The sequence below is a fragment of the Poromitra crassiceps genome, assembly GCF_964638095.1.
Source record: "Poromitra crassiceps genome assembly, contig: HAP1_SCAFFOLD_49, whole genome shotgun sequence".
Classification (NCBI taxonomy): Eukaryota; Metazoa; Chordata; class Actinopteri; order Beryciformes; family Melamphaidae; genus Poromitra; species Poromitra crassiceps.
The window spans coordinates 1,334,217-1,354,985 of NW_028152262.1; positions in this window are offsets into that span (position 1 = coordinate 1,334,217).

Sequence of the window (20,769 nt, forward strand, 5' to 3'; positions counted from 1 at the left end):
CAAACTCCTCCCTCCGTGGGCGTTCTCCTCCGCCCTCCTTGGCTCTGCAGCGGGTCTGTCACAAACGAGTTGCTGCTGCCTGGCTGCTGCCTGGCAGTCTGGATGGGGCTCGCTGGATGGGGCTCGCTCGTTTCTTGGCATTTCGGTTGAGAGCTCTGATGAAGCTCTTGCGATTCTGCGCTTATTTATGCTGCGTGTTTCAAAGTGTGCACCCAGTCTATTCTTGGAAGCCCCCACCGTTGCCACCGCTGTGCGTCAGTGCGAAAGCGAAAGCGTTTTCGCCATCCATTTTACAGTATGAGAACGGCTTCCTCGCGCTTTTCCCTGCAGTTTTGGCTCGCCTCTTCCTACTCTGGAGAGACATGTCGCCACTCAGTGGGTCGGTAAAATAGATTATACACATTCAATACCTCCAATATTTGTATAAAAGACGTAAAAGGGTTGGATCCACGTCCCACCGTCAATTTTTTTTTTTTTTTTTTTAAGCCGAGATATCTCGTCTTTGGCAGTCAACCGTTGGATTCTGTAAGCCGAGATATCTCGTCTTTGGCAGTGAACGTGTTAACAACTCTTGGATGCTTACTATGTGCAATACTCCAGCTAATCCAAGAATAATGACTTACGGTACTATTAATTTGGACTAGACATGGCTTTTGATTTTTTAATCTTATCTTATTGCTGTTTTTATTAGCATTCTAGTTGTGGTGTAACTTGTCATATTCACTGTTGTCTCTTTCTCTTTTTCCCTTTAGGCTATATTTACATTGTATTTTCTAGGCCTACTTAAATTGTTTATCTATTTGATATTTAATATTGTTGTCTTCTTCCCATTATTATTATTATTATTATTAATTATTATATCCCCCGCCCGGCTGTGATGACTTGCTTTGATTGTCTACCTGGTGACGTCTCATACGCACAGGCCTATTTATTTTCTCTTGTAACTGCTGTCATTCATTTGCCTGATGAAGACCCGATAGGGTCGAAAGCTTGCCTTCCTTGAGCGCAAATAAAAGCGGGAGCTTCCAATCAGTGTGTGGACAATTCCCTTATTTTTAGATCATCACTGATGACATCATCACTGATGACATCACATCATTAGCTAATCAGCCTAATTAAAGAAGCCTTTTATACATCTAGACTCAGGCTGCACTGGCTTAAAAGCTTACATGTAAATTATGTTATAATACAGCCTTATCTGTGAAGCTGAAACTTACAGCCTCGTGTGTGTGTGTGTGTGTGTGTGTGTGTGTGTGTGTGTGTGTGTGTGTGTGTGTGTGGGGGGGGGGTTATACGAGGTCTCTTATCTGAGAAATTAAACCAATTACATAAACAAAAACAAGAAAAGAACAAACAAGTTCTTACAATGCTGAATTGCAATGGACATGATCTCATGGACATCTTAGCTTATTGCATATTTTGGTTCAGTTAATTGTTCTGTAATTTCTGTTTGACTGTTCTGTGCAAGTGGATGTTTATGAGAAATGTATTGCCTCGCCAGAAGTGTCTGCAGCATAACCGGAAGTGGCCGGAGGATTTCTCTCAACTTTTCTTCCTCTCTGCTGACCCGAACTACTGTAGGCGATACTTTATTTCCTAGGATGGCGAAGGCATGACCCACGCTTGACCCGCCCTTCTGTACCTCTTATTGGCCTAGTGTCCAACGTTCATCCAATCACATTCGCTTGGCTATCCTGCGTCTCTCAGTCAGCCTACAGTCAGCCAATCAAAGGCAGATATGGGCGGGTCATATCTTCGCCATCCTGGGAAGAAATATCTTCTACTGTACCAGCAGCCAGGCAATCAGCTAGAAAGAAACAACTTAGCTAGCTATCATCCAGGTGCACTAGTCTGACACGGTTACAGCCACATTTTAATCAACGTATCTTCGTGCGTGCCAGGTAAGTGGTAAAAAAAAGTCCGCTATTTAACGACCTGTCAAGTTCACCATAGCTTTATTGACTTTAGCTTGCTAGCTGCTAACGCCGTTGTCATGCCGAGTTTTGCACCCCCTTCTCACGGGAGCGTAGTGTAATGATTTATACACCGTAAACCTAGTCAACGTTAGCTACGTTCGCTTCTGATATATGTTCTAAAACACCCGAATAAGTTTCTAGTTTATATGCTCATATCACTAACTTGAATGTGGTTTGTTGAAAGAATGCAACTATTACTGGCTAGTTTTCGGTTTAGTTCACGTTAGCTATCAAGTTGCAACTGGTTGCAACGTTAGCCCAGCTTGTTTTGAGTGACTGGCGCGGCCATGTTACTTTGTTTACGTCAGATAATGAGTGGAATAGCGTTAGATTATTTAGCTATTACATAGATACTTTTCACTTAAATATTTATATTAATGAGTGTTTTTGTGGATTGACGTTTTACGTTAGCTGAAATTACAGGTGCTTACCCTCCCTACTGCTATAGCCACAGTTAAAAAGGGAAAGTCAAGTTTATTTGTATAGTTTAGCTCTAATTCACAAGCATGTCTCAGGGGACTTTACAGAGAATGTTTCTATTTTATCACAATCAACAGGATCGATAGACTTATATAGCATATAAAACACAAGCATAGAAGAGAAGAGAAGGATGGGAATAGACAAAGAGAGAGAGGTGAGAGTCAGAGGAGAGATACGTGATGGAGAGGAGAGAGATAAAGAAATAATGGAACAAGTCAACACAAACACTCTTAACTACTCTAACCTTAAATTGAACTACCTACTAGCCAGTAACAACCATAGAATCTAACTAATCTACAGCCTAACCTAAACCTGCCATATACTACCCTAACCTACTCTGATCTAATATAATCTAACCTTCACCTGAACTGCCTGCCTAACACAAGAATCTAGCAAATCTAACCTACACTATCCTAACCTAACCTGCAGCCCCCAGTTTTAACCCTTCATGCCTCACCCCAGGCTGGGGTGAGCCATTGTGTATCTTGGTTATGTATGGGCAAATGGGCAAAAGTTGGCGTGTCCCTAAGTATTAACATAAAATGCTTTTTGGCTCCTCAGAGGGGTGTACCACGAATGTTGTATAAGAAGATCCAGGATCTGTCCCTTGATCTGGTTTGTCTAAACCAGATAATTGGCATCTAGCTGGATTTTAGTTAACTCGTACCATGAAGGTAGACTCGTTAAGTGGAACCAGGTTTTTCTAATCAAGCTGAGAGCTCCTGCACATGAAAATGCCCGTGCACAGGAGCTCGTGCAAAAGAGGCGTTGTTTTATAACAACTGCCAATCACAATGCAATATGGACTGCTCCAACTTCTACAGCGCCAGACACACCTATTTCCTCATTCATTGAAACCGCAAATCGTGAAGCTTTACTACTGTGTGTCAGAATAAAAATCTGCGTGGGATATTATTAGTCTGTTCCAGAATGACTGTCTAAAGTTACCACTTTTATCCACATCAGTAATTTCTTTGAAGAGCGGTTTCTGCCTCCACGTAGGCTATCTACAGCAGCTCAATTCACCCTCTCAATAAACTCAATAAAACCGGCATGTCTTTTTTGTGAGTGGAAGCAATGTGTAATCTATCTCAGTATGTATAGACCATTTAGGCTCAATGAATAATAATGATCTCATGATGTGTTTAGTCGCACTGATTGAATAATTCCTATAGGCTAATCAATAAAAAAAAGAATAATAGTAAAATTAAAAAAGGCTTCTGAACTGAATCGACACGGTACGTGCGGGCATAGATTTCATTTATAAAAAAATAGTCTATATTGTTGTCACATATATAGGCTATTGTCAGCAGAGTCGCATATCTCCATATTTCATATAATGATGCTGGAAATATGAAGTTCAATCACATCATACAGGCCAAAAGCAACACAGTTGCAGCTGCAAAATGCAGGAGTAGCCTAGATATGAATAATCTGTGTGCAGTCGATCCCATATTAAATTGCTTAGATGTAGTAGGCTATTCTAGCATACATGACCATTTCCAACCCAACGTCAGCCTCAGCTCCGTTGCGTACACGGCACTGTGCGCTTTGGAGACGTTTATGTAACCTTTTTATGCTGGTTTAGTGATATTTCTCCATTCACTATTCAGCTGCAATCGATCGGCGGGGTCAAACAACATATCTAGGCTACTTGAGAGCACTAAAATGAATATATAAAAACATATTCCAAAGTGGTAAGTAGGGCTTACCGTAATTTAAATGTAGCCTGCAACAGGTGCAAGGCTTTAGTCCTTGATTAATTCAACAGGAGCCATATGTTTTTTTTTCTTTTCTTTTTCTTTTTCATTTGAATGCAATGTATTTTTCATATGGGGACCATATGAATAGTGACTCGCTGTTTCCAGAGAGCTGATTGGTAAGCAGGTGGGTCTTTCATGTTTTTTTTTTTTTTATACTTTATTTTTACATCCTTTTTTCAAGAGAAAATACACACAGGACAAACAATAACAAAAACAAAACAACAACAACAGGAGGTCAGGAGAGGTCACAAACTATGATGTGATGCAACAGTTACACAATACAATGTTACCGTGGGCCAACCAATGTAGTTGTATCAGCTAGAATATTTGCAAAAGTCACTCCCTATGGATCAGGAAAAGTGTCCATTTACTCCAAAGAGTTTCCCCTTTTTCTTTTTGTAGCCTCAGACTATAAGTCAGCTGCTCCATTCGATGTAACTGATTTACAATATTTATAAACATCTCCACCGGGGGGTCATGTTTCTGGAGCCAACATTTTGTGATGGCTTTCTTTCCAGCTGCCATAAAGATCTTCAGGAGGTATAAGTCACTTCTGGTCTTTCATGGGTTTTGATCTTATCCTCTGAACTTAACCTGCTACAAAGCAGGTTAGCCGTAGAGCATAAGTTGCTATGGTGATCTATCTCGATAAGAAGTTAACTAGCGTCGTGTTACGGCAAAACTAGGGTTAAACCTGAAGTTACCTCGCTAAGCCACTAATCTTGTTTCGTGGTACACCCCTCAGGTAACCACATCCACATGGCTCGACCCATTTCAATTTGCGTATAAAAGGGGCCGCAGTACTGGAGACGCAACGCTGACACTAAAGAACACTATCAGCAAGCATCTACAGCAGCCTAACAGTTTTGCCAGACTTTTATTTATAGATTTCAGTTCTGCATTCAGCTGTATGCAGAAACACATTTTGATTAGAAGGCTTTGTGACATCAACACAAACTGCCACATCACACAGTGGAGTAAAGAGTTCCTCTCAGATCGACCACAGAGAGTGAGGTTCAGTGGCATCACTTCTGAGACAGTTATCCTGAATACAGGAGCACCACAAGGCTGCGTCCTTTCTGCTATTTTATTTTCCTTGTACACAAATGCAATACAAATTATGAATGCAATCTGCCAATTGTATAAATATGCTGATGATATGGTGTTAGTTGGCCTTATGAAGACAGGGGACACAGTTAATGAATCTACATACTTCCACCACATTGAAGAACTTATTAAATGGTGTGAAGACAGTGCCCTTTATATTAATGGAGCTAAAACTAGGGAGCTGGTCATTGCAAGTCACCGCAACGCAGGTCAAGATTTGACATCTGTTTTGATTGATGACCAGCCTGTTGAAACATTAGAGGAGTTTAAATACTTAGGAACCTTTTTTGACTCCAATCTAAGTTTCACAGCCAACACAGAATACATCTTTAAGAAAGCGATGCAGCGTTTGTATCTAATCAGGAAATTGGATTCATACAAAATCAGCAAAGCTATTCTGGAGACTGTCTACAGGAGCCTTATTGAAAGTATTTTGACCTTTGACATGTGTACATGGTATGGGAATCTAGGAGCTAAGAACAGAAATAGACTGTCCCGAATTACAAACATGGCAAGTAAAATTATTGGGAAAGAACAAAAACAACTTGGATGTATTTATAAAACACGGGCGGCACGAAAAGCCAGACAAATTGTGTGTGACCCTGTACATCCCCTTTTTAATGAGTTCACAAAACTGCCCTCGGGACGACGCTACAGAGTTCCTGCAGCAACCAAGAACATCTATAAACAATCTTTCATACCAAACACAATAAATCTGCTAAATTCATAAACGTCAGACTCATCCACATCAGAACCATGTCCGTTATCACTGTCTAATAATGTAATGTGCTGTTGTCCTGTTGTCTTGTTATATGTTGTATTATGTACCCTATCATTTCCTGTGCTGTGTACTGTGTCTGTGTACTGTACTTTTCATGTGTGCAAGCAAACCTGTGAAGCCAAAGACAAATTTCCACATTGTGGACAACAATACATTGAATTGAATTGAATCCATAGAGCCTACGTGGACGTGTGAAAGTCATAGGCAATATTGCCCCTCCCTTTCCCCATTCAAAACGTCCATGATGTTTCGTGATCACTGGGATCCCTCCCTGAGATTGTGTTTGTGTTTTGTCCTCTCCTCTCTTAGAAGGAGGGATGTGGAAGTAGAGAAATAGTACGTCTAGGGTTCTATCTTTATACTGTCTGGAGGTTTAATCAAATGAACTAGTTATGGCTATGAACAGGCGACATTCTTATACCCCCCGCCCGGGTGAGTAGCATGGACATTACATTTTAAGTATTATGCTATTAAAAATGGAATCAACTGTCAAACACGGAATATTGCAGAATTTTCCATATTTTGGCTGAAATTCATAAAAGTAGGCCTAATTATCAAAATAAAAAGTAGATCTAATTATCGTAGTAACCTAAATGATTTCATAATTGTAAAATAGGCCTAGAGAAATGATTCAGTTTTAGATTGGGGTGTTTTGAGAGGGCGGTTGGTCTTGCGTGGGACCCTTACTGCACCTCACAACTTAGTTTTCACCTTGAGAAACATGTCTGAGAGAGCCAAGTCGTCAAAAAAAGAAAAAATATCGCTCCTAACCCCTAAATTAAAATTAAAATGGAAAAAACGGAATTTGTGAAAAAAGAAAATGGAATTTGAAAAAAAGAAAAACAGATTTCATATGGCTCTAGCAGCATCTAGCCATATGACAGTCTGTGTGAGTGTGTTTATGTGCTCTGTGTGTGGCTGTGGCCTGAGGGCTCATCCTCCTATCATTTATTATCATTGACTCCTTTCTTGTTCCATGACAATAGATAGAGCGGGGGGATTATGGAACGTGCCATGTTCACTGATGTCATGTCACTCTGTGGTGTACACTCTGTTAAAACAAATCACAGGTCTCACAGGTTGTCATGTAAAACTCAACAAATAGCTGTTTGGGCCTGGTAGTCATTTCTGAAAATATTTTATAATCATAACACTTGATTAGTTAAGTCTAGTGAAATGTCTAGTGACCAAGATCAACATATCAAGCCGATACCAAGAATGAAGAATGTTTGCTGTCAAAACTGCATTTTCTTTGGCATTCCATGACCTATTTCTCTCTCTCTCACCCCCTCTCTCTCCCCCGTTTCCCCACATCCTCATCACCTATCTCCTATCCCTTTTCACCCCCCCCCTCTCTCTCTCTCTCTCTCTCTCTCTCTCTCTCTCTCTCCATCTGTATCCTGTCCACCCCCACCCCTGACCAGCCCATTGATCAGCAAAATGAGCAGTGGAGGGGCAGTGGAGAGCATGAAGCCTGCCAAGGTAGGGCACCTTTTCAATACAGGTACAAGTTTTGATGCGTTGGATGGCTTAATTCCTGACAATCTCCCGTCCTCTCCTCTCCAAGGTTGGCTCTGTAGTGAAGGTGATAGGGAAGGGGCAGCGCGGCACCATTGCCTTCGTTGGTGCCACCCTCTTTGCCACGGGCAAATGGGTGGGCGTCATCCTGGACGAGGCCAAGGGCAAGAATGACGGCTCCATGCAGGGCCGACGCTACTTCACCTGCGAGGAGAACCACGGGATCTTTGTCAGACAGTCCCAGGCAAGTGAAGTGAATGTGTTGTGGCATAAAGAAAACGCTTTATATGGATACACACACACTATGGTTGGGCCACATAGTATACATCCCCCATCATATATATATATATCACTGATCCCCAGTGTTTCACATTAATGATAAGTTTGATGATTTCAATTGAAAAGTACCTAAATTAAATTAGTTTGCATTGTGTTTGAGAAGTGGCATATTTATAAGCTTATGTAGGTTATCAAACCACTAAGTACAGAGAAGAAGAAATCTCATTACTATAATAAGGCGAGGGCTCCACAATTGCGCATGCGGGGAGTGGGCGATGTGAGCGGGCGCGAGCGAGGCACGCTATAAGCGCTATAAGCTCAGGAGAGTGCGATATTTCTAGTAAGAATGACTTGTCCTGACTTACTTATTGGACTTAACAGAGCTAAACTACCAACATTTTAGAGCCCGGTGTGCTGATAATGTCTTTAACTCATTGAGTGCCAGCCACTTTTGGAGAACGGACGCTCCCAGTGCCAGAGTTTCAGAGCGTTTTCAGTGATTTCTCGAGGCCCACAGAATATTGTGTGATATTACTATGTAAACACCGAACACGCACAAAGAACGATGAGACTCTCTTCTATCATCTGCAAAAAAAAGTTTATTGATCCCATTTTCCGTTCTTTAGTTATGAGCCGGAGAAGATAGGCTGTTTTGAGCAAAACGACACTTTTCAAATTAGAAGCTGAGATATTCCGCCTTTTGTGAAATGCAGCATTTCAAGCACATTCACTGAGTCTGAAGATAATATTTTCTGATGTAGTGACGTGGTGTAGTTGTGTGGTGCCTGCGTGCCCCACCCCCCTCAGCTGCAAACTCCTCCCCACACTAACACACAGCCTAACCCAGTCTATTTTCGGAGCGCTCCGTTTTTTTGCGCCGGCTCCCAGCGCGACACGGAAATGCCAAACCGGACTGCAGGGAAAGGTTTGGCCCTTCGGCGTCGGGTGCTGCCTTTCTGGCGGCTAATCGTGTGAAGAAACTATGCAGACAGAGGCAGAGGGGCTCAGTTGTGTGCGCGGATTGACTGCTGTTCGCAGCCAACGTCAGCTGCAGTCAGAGCAATCTATATGGCTCTGGCTGCAGCATGAGCGGTTTCTCTTTCATCACGGGGGTTTTTCCTGCTGTTTTCCGGACCTTTCTGTAATCTGGAGAGCACTGTCGCCACCTAATGGGTCAGTAAAATAGGTTATACAGATTCAACATGCCCCAAAATTTTACAGGAGATGGATCTGGCTTTGATCCACGTCCCACCGTCAAAAAACGCAATTGACGAACATACTCGTCCTTGGCACTCTACGTTACTAAACCAATTGACGAACATACTCGTCCTTGGCACTCAATGAGTTAATGTTAGTTTAAGTTCTAACAGTTGGTTAACTTTTGTCGCATGATTTGGAGCTTACTCGCAAAATATTGTGATCCACATTGTTGGCAATGTTGCTTTGTAGATGATGCAGTTCCACCCTGTGATCAAAGCAGGACTTTTTAGGGCTTTATACAGTAGTGGGTGTTCTTTTACCAGGGCAGCTATCTATACTTGTCCTACACCACAGTAAAAACCCTTAGGCTATGTTCACACAGCCATCCTTAGTGCTTGAATCTAATCTTTTCCCCCCTAAGTGACTCAGATCAGTCTTTTTCATGACTGTGTGAACAGTACAAGTCACATTGAAAGTGACTTTTTTAAAGACGACCTGGGCTACTTTCAAACGTGGTAAAACATCAGATTCGAATCTGATGTTTTTGAAAGTGACTCCGGTGTGAACAGACATCTGGCCCATATCTGACTTAATGCTTTCAATGTGACTTCTTCTTCTGTTGAGTTTTATGGCAGTTGGCATCCTTACATGGTGCATTACCGCCACCTACTGTATTGCTAAAACTATAGTGCAAATACAATATCAATAAAAACTGTCAACCCAAAATGCGCCCATTCACCCCAATATCCATACTGTGGCCCAGACCAGTCGTCTAGGCCGAAGCGAACGCTTCCTTCAGCGTTTTCGTCAAGTCATCTCCCGAAATGTCTTCAATATCCAAAGATTTCCTGGCAGCGTCCACCACTTCAATGTGACTTTTACGTCATTCCAGAGCGACATTCGTCACTATTCTGCGCTGGCGGGAGGAGCGAGGGGGAGGACCAACACGCGGGCATTGAAATTAAACCGTGAACAACAGATGAAACAACATCGTCAGCTACCGCCATGTTTACTGCTGTCTTCTTCTGGGTTTATGTAGAACAGCAGTGCGCTGCGTGTGACGTTATTGTTGTTGTTCTGCGCATGCGGGTCACTTCATGTCCGTGATCTGTTCACACTGGAGTCTGATATGGGCCACTTTTAAAAAGTCTGTGTGAACAGCCACACATAAAAATCACATGTGAGCATCAAGTCAGATTCAAGCACTAAGGATGGCTGTGTGAACGTAGCCATAGTGTCTTGCAGTAGCCTACATTTTAAATCACCCAATATCAAGGCAATTTAAATCTGCAAAAAAAATGGCAAGGGAATTTCCACCAGCAAAGGATGGAATGGTCACCTCCTTTCTGTTTGTCCAGTCACCAATAATCAAACAGACATACTGTCATTCTTATGAAAAAAGTGAATGCTGTTGTAGCATGTCATGTCAGACCATGTTGTTTTCTGTCCCCTGACAGCACAGTCAGTTCAACTGCTCCAAACAAATAGAATCACATGATGAATATTTCCTTGTTCCTGCTAAGTTCCATGTTTTCTCCTCTTGTCTGTGTGTTGTCCTGACCACACCCTGCCTCTCTCTGTCTCTACACATCCAGGTGGTGGGAGAAGGCTCCAGTGCCACCTCACCAGACACTCCTGACTCCACCACATCCAAGATAGCCAAGCAGAAAGGTGGGCAAAGAACACACAGCTGTGGGGCAGATTGGATCAAACAGATTGGATTTTGTTCTGATTGTCTGGAACTCCTGCTTTTGAACTAGGGGTGCACCGATCACGTTTTTTGCCACCGATCACCGATTGCCGATCGCCTATGGGAAATATCTGCCCAACCGATCATCGACCGATGACCGATTGGCGAGGCCAATCAATCCAACAGCAGTAACTAGGCTAAATCCATTTCAAATAGAAGTCATGTGACCCTGGACTTGTTTCCATCAATATTTCCCGTTGTTTCTCCTTCGCTCTGTGTTTCTGAGCCGAGGTGCTGGGTTTCAGATTTCTCATTATATCTCCACTTCTCAACTTTGTCCCTCTTTCTCCCCTCCAGTAGGTGGCAGACTGACATTATTTTTCTCTTTAGCTTCTCACCTGTTGATTTGTCTGCTCTTTTCTTCTGAACCTCTTTGCAGACACCTGTGAACATTAAGAAGGTAGAAGTACCGTAAATTCCGGACTATAAGACGCACCGGTGTATAAGCCGCGGGACCAAAATTGACTATTTTTTTCTTCTATAAGCCGCACCGGACTATAAGCCGCGGGTGTTTTGATGTTTAATTACCATATGAAAGGGTTCGTGCACAGAGAGGAATGTCGGGAAAGCGATGGCTGTTTGGGGAAGCTCCCATTTATTAACATTTCAACAAAACAAAACAAAAGTCAGGTCACTAATCCCCAGACAAAATCACACAACAATAGGCTATATGTGCAGCAAACCTGTAACCAGAGAAGTCAAGTCACTAATGCTCGTCTTCCTCTTCTTCCTGCGTACTGAAACCACCAAAGTCCTCATCTTCAGTGTCGGAAACGAACAGGTTCAGGGTGGCTTCGTCAACCACTCTCCTCTCTCCTTCATTGTCACTCAAAACCAACGAACTCCTCTTCATCTATAGCTGTGTTTCCATTACAGTTTTTCGCAAAAGAATTGCGATATTTCTACAACTTCGACAATGTACAATTGCGACTTGTAGGCGTTTCCATTGAAGTTGCGTTTGAGTGATTCCCCGTTGCAGCAGCTGCCACAGTGATTACGCACGGGGATCTGCCCCATATCCCGTCCCCTGCATGCTCAAATCCAACCAATGGTCAATGGAAATCCCAACATGAAGTTACAATGCATATAAACGAGCCTGATTATCAATTCAAAAGAAAATGAGTCGCAAAATGTTGCTGGCTGCGTGAATGCAGTCAGCGCGACAGGCAGAGGAAAAAAGGTAGCCTAATAGCCTACAACTGGTCCGATTTAGAGATGGAGGGGGGAAAAGGCTGATTTGGTTCTATAATTGCACCTGAAACGTGTGCGATGTATTAGCCTACTCACAGTCACTGTATTCACTTCAGACAGCACCACCGCACCAGTGTGTGCTTTTCATCCTCTCATCTCGCCGCTGTGCCAAATGCGCGCACACAGGCAGCCTGCTGTCACCATGGACCGATTTCTGCCATTAAACATTATCTAATTTGCCCGGCTACGCTTTTGCACAACACTCATCTTTCTGCTAGGTAGCGTTGCTTCAAAGTTTTCCACTTGCTGCGGAGGTTTTGACACGGCTATCGAACCTTACTTACCAAACTTATTTTCCGCTCCTTTTCCAAGGGATAATATGGGTCACATGACGTGCAAATGCGAAAAATGTGTTTCCATTACACTTTTGCGATAAACTGCTATATCGACACGTCTGAAAAACCACCTCATGATCATCTACTGCTCGTTCTCATGCTGTCGAGAACGAGCAAAGCTTTTTTTTTGTGAAAGAATCCTCCAGGGCGCTTCTTGTTAACAGTCCGAGTGAGTGGCAGGTCGAACGTCAAAGGCACTTCATCCATATTTATGATCTGCTCCGGTTCGATGGAATATTCCTTGATCTTCCTTTGTGTGAATTCGCCGAAGTTTGTGATTTTCTCCTGGTAGTCGGGGGAGGGAGTTGATGGGCTTGTGGCCGTTTGCTTACCGTAATTACCATATGTAAGTGGTCATGCACAGAGGGGATTGTCGGGAAAGAGATGGCTGTTTGAGGAAGCTCCCATTTACCGTATTACCGTAACATTTCAACAAAACAACATAACACAACACCACCGTTGTTTATTTTTACAGTGCACACAGTGTCCGCGGTGTGGTGAAAAGAGGGCAAGAGAGGAAATTAAAACAGAAGTGGATTTATAGTTAGAAAGAGTGCTAAAAAAGAGAGATTTTTTTTTTTTTTTTTTTTTTTTTCTGAAAAAATCCATAGATAAGACGCACCGTTATATAAGCCGCAGGGGCCAAAAAACGGGAAAAAAGCCGCGGCTTATAGTCCGGAATTAGCACATTTGCCTTTGTCAATGTTCATCGCACTTGAGTTGAAACATATCTTTCGTATTTTAAGCGGCAGATTGATGTGATTACTTTTGCACGGGACGTGAAGACATCACTCGTGTTTCACAGATAAATGTCATTTCACCATCGGGGGCCTGTGCTACGACGCCAGATTAGTGGCTTAGCATGGTAACTTCAGCTTTAACCCTGGGTTTTCCATCCTACGACGCTAGTTCACTTCTTACGGCTAACCTTCTCCGGAGCAGGTTAAGTTCAGCGGGTCGGATCAAAATGCATGAAAGGCCCACCTTCTGACCAATTAGCTCTCTGGAAAGAGCGAGTCACCATTCATAATAAGATCCACATATGAAAAGTAGATTGCATTCAAATGAGAATCACAAAAGATTTTTTTAAACCATTAACGACGACTCCTAAGAAGTGTTGTTCGCAGGGCAATGTTTACAGACCAGTAGTATCACATACCCCCTCCCCCCCATTATAAGCATGTAGGCTACTTATTGACCATAAGTGACAGTGGATCTGTCCATATTGCATTGTGATTGGCTAGTTGTTACAAACACCTCCTCTTTCGTGGGCACAAGCTCAGAGCTGGATAGGGAAGTCCTAAATTGACAGATAACCACCGTCGTGTGATCGTTTAGCGCGATTGCCATTGTCTGGTTAAGTCAATCCAGATCAAGGGAACACATCCTGGATCTGTTTCTCTCAATAGCTAGTACAGTACTAGAGTCTCCAGGGATTGTTTAATACTATGAATTCAAATGGCTTCAAAGCTGTGATAGTGGCTGTAGAGAGTAGAGACTAACAATGAGGATGTTTCTTGTGTGCTGCTAACCTGTTCCCTTGCTTCTCCACTGGACGTGTGTGTGTGTGTGTGTGTGTGTGTGTGCGCATGTGCGTGCGTGCGCATGTGCGTGCGTGCGCATGTGCGTGCGTGCCTGTGTGTGTGCGCCTGTCCTGTCCTTTCTGCAACTCATCCCCTCTCCTCCAGTCACTCTGGCAAGGTGAGCTCGTCTACAGCAGACAGACCTGCAGGGAGCTCAAAGAGCTACATGCCAACCAGACTCAAAACCCCAGTTAACATGAAATGTTTCCAATTATTATGACAGAAAATCAGCTTTACTTACCTGCAATACATTCTGTGTTACTCTCCTATTTTGAGGGTGTTGAAGTACTTGGCAAGTTAAATCAAGAGCACCTCTCCAAATATTACAAGTCTTTTCAAAGGTTGTATTATGTTTTCTCTCTCAGTAGGATAAGAAGCACATACTTGAAATGCTCGCCTGTCAACTCAGCAGATCGCCCTTCAATCATCTCTCAAACGTCTAACTCCAGTAGACAGGGCCAGGGAAGATAGATTATTGGATACTAGACATAACACGAGTATGACAGGACAAGAACCTAGTGTCGATACAGTCAATTTGTAGATTGTGGAATGTGTCAAGTTGGTGTAGTAAATTACCAAAAGTTGCCAACAACATGGCTTTCCAATGTACTATATTGTTTTCATATTAATTGCCTTGCTTTTAAGTTGATATATATATATTCATATGAACCATGCAGTCATGTTTCAAAGCTTTAAATCAGGGGTGCCCAAATTCTTTCCCATGAAGGGCCAAAACTCAATCTGGGTGGAGGGCCGAGGGCCAAAAATAAACGTTGTGGAATTACATTAAAATGTATTGTGTTTTATAGAAAATTAACATTCTAAATCTAAAATAACATTTCAATATAATAATCTACTTTTTATCTGTTTGGTAATTGTAATAATTTGCAATTGGTTATATATATTTAAAAAAACATCTGCATTTGTGGGGAGCTTAAACATTTCATCAGTAAACACCCAGTTAAAAACAGTTTTATTTTCCACCTTTTCTAATCAAGAGAGAAATTTGACTTAATTCACAACTTGGAAAATCCTCAAGGTACTTTGAAAATCAGCTTTATTGTCCATCTTTTGTTTTATTGTCCATCTTTTGTAAACAATTTGCCATGACAATTTGCAGGGATGCAATCTCAGGAGTGAACACAGTATCCGCAGCCACATTCAGACACTGTTTCACAAAGTCACCACATGAAAAAGCTTGTCCACCCTTTGCAATCAGTGCAGATATCTGATAACTTGCCCGAGTTGCATTCTGGATTAAAAAAAAGTCGGGAGGGGACAAAAAAAAAAAAAAAAAAAAAATCGTGGCGGGCCAAAACAGAGCCAAACTTGGCCCGCGGGCCCCAAATTGGTCAGCACTGCTTTAAATGATGCTAGCCCACACAATGCAAAGTCAAGAAAAAGTTGCAATAAATATGAAACCTTGTTTATTTACAGAATGCGAGTGATTAGGATGCATGAGCAGTATTTATATTAGTATGATGTCATTAGCAGCATACAACCTTTATTCATAAATCTCAGTGGTTGTAGCATTGTGGTGCACAAGCTCAGCGGCTGAGCTGAACTTTGAACATATTCATGAATATACCATGAATGTAATAACTGCGATGGGAGACACATTATTGCCATATTCTGAGATACATTCTCGTTGTTCTCCTTGAAAATCAACATGTGAGCAGGTGGTATTTTGTGTGTGCTTTTTATGAATTAATATGCAAATGATCAGCGGATGATGGCGGGTGAAACTGACCAGGCAGGGAATTCACATTTATGAGTATATGAAAACACTCAGTTCCATTCTGTAATGTCCAGCTAACCCTACTGTTAAATTGTATGAATATCTTCTTATGACGATAACAGTGGAACACGCCAGGTCATCTCATCTCGGCCACCTCCCTCCCCTCCCTCTTGCTACGTTCCTCCGGCCGCTCCCCCTCGCTGCTCATGGTACGCTCCGTCAGCTCACAGTACTTCACCTGTCCTGTCGTCACTGGGAGTGGTGAAACGTTTGGTCACTGAAAACCGGTCACTGGGGTGATGTTTGGTCCTGAAAGGCACATGAAGTTATGAGGATTATTGTATTTTTACCACATAAAAACTAGCACAAATTCACAAGATTTGAATCTGCCTAGAATGGGATCTTCACTCTTCTTCTGGTTTCATCACAGTTCTTCTTCTGGTGTTGGTTGTATGTTGGCATTGGCATTCACAATGTTTGGTAGTACTCCAGTCCATAATAAAACGCCTGTCTGATTATCTATAGTAAGCTGTAGGCTGTTCACTTGTTTATTCCTCTCTTTTTTCTTTCCTCTCCACCCTCCTCTCCTCTCCCACACATTCCTGCCTCTGTCAGCAGACACTCCGGCTCAGCCTCTCCCCCTCTCTGTCCAGCGGTGATGTCAGCGAGGCGGGCTTGTCCTCCCAGGGTGCACTGGGGCCCCCCGTCGTGCCTCAGCCCGGCGGGTCACCTGCGCCGATGGCAACCCGAGCAAGGTGTCTTTATTATTATAGTGTTTTTGTGCACAGTGCATTTGAAAGTATGATTGGTGTCATTGAAAACAGGATATATCTTGTTGTTTTTCGTTGAGTGTATGTTTTCTATGAACGAGTGAGATACCGTCAAAAGCTGAGCTACTGGGACAGTGTGTTTCTGATTTTCTGTTGCCTTTAATATGGTAACCATATTGCCCATCACCTTCTGATTACAGGTCTTTATTGGACTATTTATTAAACCATTGGTTTAATAGGCCAATAAAGACCTGTTTATGTATGTCACAAGCCACTGTTGACTCTATGTTACACTTCATTTATTTTTTAATTTGTCATCACGTGCATTGTCTTAATGCACCTGTTGTCATTGTGTGACCAGGTGGAACCTGCCATGTCCAAGCAGGTAGTTATCATCTAATGGCTGCATGCATGCTGACGCTATCTGGCACCATTGTTGACTAACGAACTCTTCAATCATGGAGGCCCCAGCCAGCACTACTCCTCAGTACTTCATCATGTGCTTTTGTAATGTCCCCACACAGTGCTTGGTTTGACTGAATGTCATGGTCATGATGCATGCTTTTACATTTGGAGGCAATGGACTTGGGCAATGTTGACTGTGAGCAGGAAATAGCTTCTTCCTTCACTACTGCATTGCACTTCCCTGCTTCTTTTGACAGAGGGTGCTGTTGAGGCCCTCTCTTAAAAGGTTTTAAGCCACATAATGGATTAAAATGGACAAAAATTCAGAGTAATCACAATTCTGGGTTTTTGGGTCTCCATTAAATAAATGAAAACAAGTCATGGTAATCAGAGCCAGCCTTCTTTGTGACAAGATTGTCTCGTTCAATCATACAATCAGACTGATTGCATGTCTTCCTCGAAATGTCCGTAGGCTATTATTAAATGATGTATTAATTGTATTCCTGACAGGACAGGTGAAGTTGTGACGGTCTTTGATCTTCTATCTCCAAATTCCTGATAGATAGCCTAAATAAATAAATGAATAACATTCTCCTTCTCTCTCCTGATCCCTCCCTCTTTCTCTCTCCTCGCACGGCGCACACCCGAGGTAGCCTACAATGTAGGTCTAACAAAACGCATTCTTATAATCATATAGCCTCTAAAATCTCTGGGAATTGTTTTCCATCCCGGGAGGCTATTAGCCTACCAGAGTGTCCAGGAGGCTTGGCAATACAATTTGAACCGTTTGATTTGGCAAACGACCCAGAGGTGTGAATACACCCTGGAAATGTCATAGGCTACTTCTGCAGTGTCTACTGTATATAGAGAGGACACAGTAAGCTAAGTCGTGTGTGTGTGTGTGTCTGTGTGGGTGGGGGGGGGGGGTGTTGTTGGGACCTGTGCATGTGCCTGTGGGGGGGGGGGGGGCTCTCTCTCTCTCTTCAGTCAGTATGGGTCATGGTTACATAGCAGAAGATGCTGTGGAGGGCTATCTGTCCAAACTGTGCACCAGGAGTAGTTCCAGTCACAGGCCTGCTCATCGGTCAGGTATAAGGCTCCTTCGTCAACACAGAGGCTAATCTAACATCCTTTTTTGTAAACTATCTTTTGCTCTCTTGGGCGTGTTCATTAGGCCATTCTGGATGAGATTCACAGCTATCAGACAAACAGTCAAACAGCAGCAGGTTGTAATTTATAACCAGGCTGCATCCTGGACACCTAACACACAAAATAACACAATACTGTTAACCTTCTTATGCTCTGCCCCCAAATTGGCTAAACATGTCTCTTGAGTTGTGTCTAGCCTTCATGTCATGTGATATCATGCACTGCTGAATCTGATATATCATGTCATCTGGTGGAGTCACATTATAATCTGATATATTATGTGATCTGGTGGAGTCACATTATAATCTGATATATCATGTGATCTGGTGGAGTCACATTATAATCTGATATATCATGTCATCTGGTGGAGTCACATTATAATCTGATATATCATGTCATCTGGTGGAGTCACATTATAATCTGATATATCATGTGATCTGGTGGAGTCACATTATAATCTGATATATCATGTGATCTGGTGGAGTCACATTATAATCTGATATATCATGTCATCTGGTGGAGTCACATTATAATCTGATATATCATGTCATCTGGTGGAGTCACATTATAATCTGATATATCATGTCATCTGGTGGAGTCACATTATAATCTGATATATCATGTGATCTGGTGGAGTCACATTATTTGATGCTAATCACTGCCACCCCCCCAAACTCTGTCTCCACAACAGAGCTCTGCCCAGAGGGATTTTGTTGTCATGGCAACCCGGACCCCCCAAATGGATGAGTCTACTGCAGCAGCTGGAAGCTCATTGGACAAGGACTGGGTCACTGAGCACGCCCGGCAGGTAGCCACATAGGGACAGGTCAATAATAACAAAGTCATTCTCCCAGCACGGTGTGATGATGAGTTGCTGTGTGCTTCTAGGTGTCCAGGATGCTGCCTGGAGGTCTGTGTGTACTAGGAGTCTTCATCATCACTGATACCGATGCCAAAGACACACTTCAGGTCACACTTGAAAATGAGACCTCGGTCTCAACGTGTTTTTTACCTGTTTAAATAAAGGTTAAAAAAAAAAAAAAAAAAACTGAACACACTCCGAAAGGTCAGATTCATACAAGGACACAAACGCTTGGAGGATACTTTCATCATATTGGTTAAAGTTTTGGACATTTATAGGCTACATGCAGGTCTAAGGGCTATGCTAAATTAATTGATTAATACAATAAACAAGACTACACCCCTAGACACATTCTCACATGTGTTTTTTCCCATTAGGGTCTTAAATCTAAAAAGAACAAAATCAGTAGAGCTTCTTCTAGTAACATAATTGTGAATATCTCTGAAACAATTAAAGTAATTAGAGAGGTATTTGGGAACCTTATTATGCACAATCTTATGAGTCAGACCCAATTTGATTTGAATGACTCTTTTCTCAACTGGCAGCCAATTTAGTTGCTGAAAGAAAGCTGGCACTAAGTGAGTGCGTGGAGGTATCTTTAACACCACCCTAATTAATTTGTTTTGGGCAGTCTGTAGTTTGTTTTTAAGGCGCTGCGGTGTACTATTATACCAGGAGGTGGCAGCGTAATCAGGAGGTGGCAGCGTGTGTGTGTGTGTGTGTGTGTGTGTAGTTATATTTACAGTCTATGGTCGTATCCCTGCCTCCATCCATCTATTGGGGGCTATCTGATCCAATCAGATGGCTGTGGAGAAGGATACTTCCTGGTTTTGGGGTTGACGTGCAGCGTGATGCGATCTGTGACGTCGTCGTCCGCGGGGCTCCACAGGCGATCCCCGGAGATCAGTTGTTCCACTGCAAAAACCAGCTACACACCATAGACTGTAAATATCTACGACCGATATGCTCTAGCATCAAAGTATTATACATGGTACAGAATACACAGGAAATGATGAGTTTTTGTGGCTGTTCCTTAACTCACCATGTCAGAACCATCTGCAGAACCTTTGATGTCAGAGACCCCAAGGTTAGTTTACATAGCATGCTGTCAGAAAGTATTCAACCTCTTTTCAGTGACACTCCAAATCAGTTTAAGGTTTTGAATGTCCTTAAGATTTCTCCAATTAAGTGTAATTAAGTGGTTATGCCCACCTGTTGTTCCAATCTATACCTTTTAGATCACCTGTTTATTTCCAATGCATGATACACAAATAGCTGAATAAGATGTAATGTAATCATCTGGCTGTAAGTTAACGAGATTGTGATTGGCTGTTTCAGAGCACGGCCAAGCCTGCAAATTCCGGACTATAAGGCGCACCGGTGTATAAGCCGCACCTTCAAAGTTGACTATTTTTTTCTTATATAAGCCGCACCGGACTATAAGCCGCGGCTGTTTTAATGTTTTTTTTTTTTTTTTTTTTGTGTTTTAATGTTTAATTACCATATGTAATGCTCCCATTTATTAACATTTCAACAAAACAACATAACACAACACCACCTGTGTTGTTATTTACAGTGCACACAGTGTCATACAGTGTCATACAGTGTGGTGAAAAGAGGGCAAGAGAGGAAATTAAAACAGAAGTGGCTTTATAGTTAGAAAGAGTGCTAAAAAAGAGAGATTTTTTTTTTTTTTTTTTTTTTTTTTGGAAAAAATCCATAGATAAGCCGCACCGTTATATAAGCCGCAGGGGCCAAAAAAGGCCAAAAAACGGGAAAAAAGGTGCGGCTTATAGTCCGGAATTTACGGTACCAGTCCGGT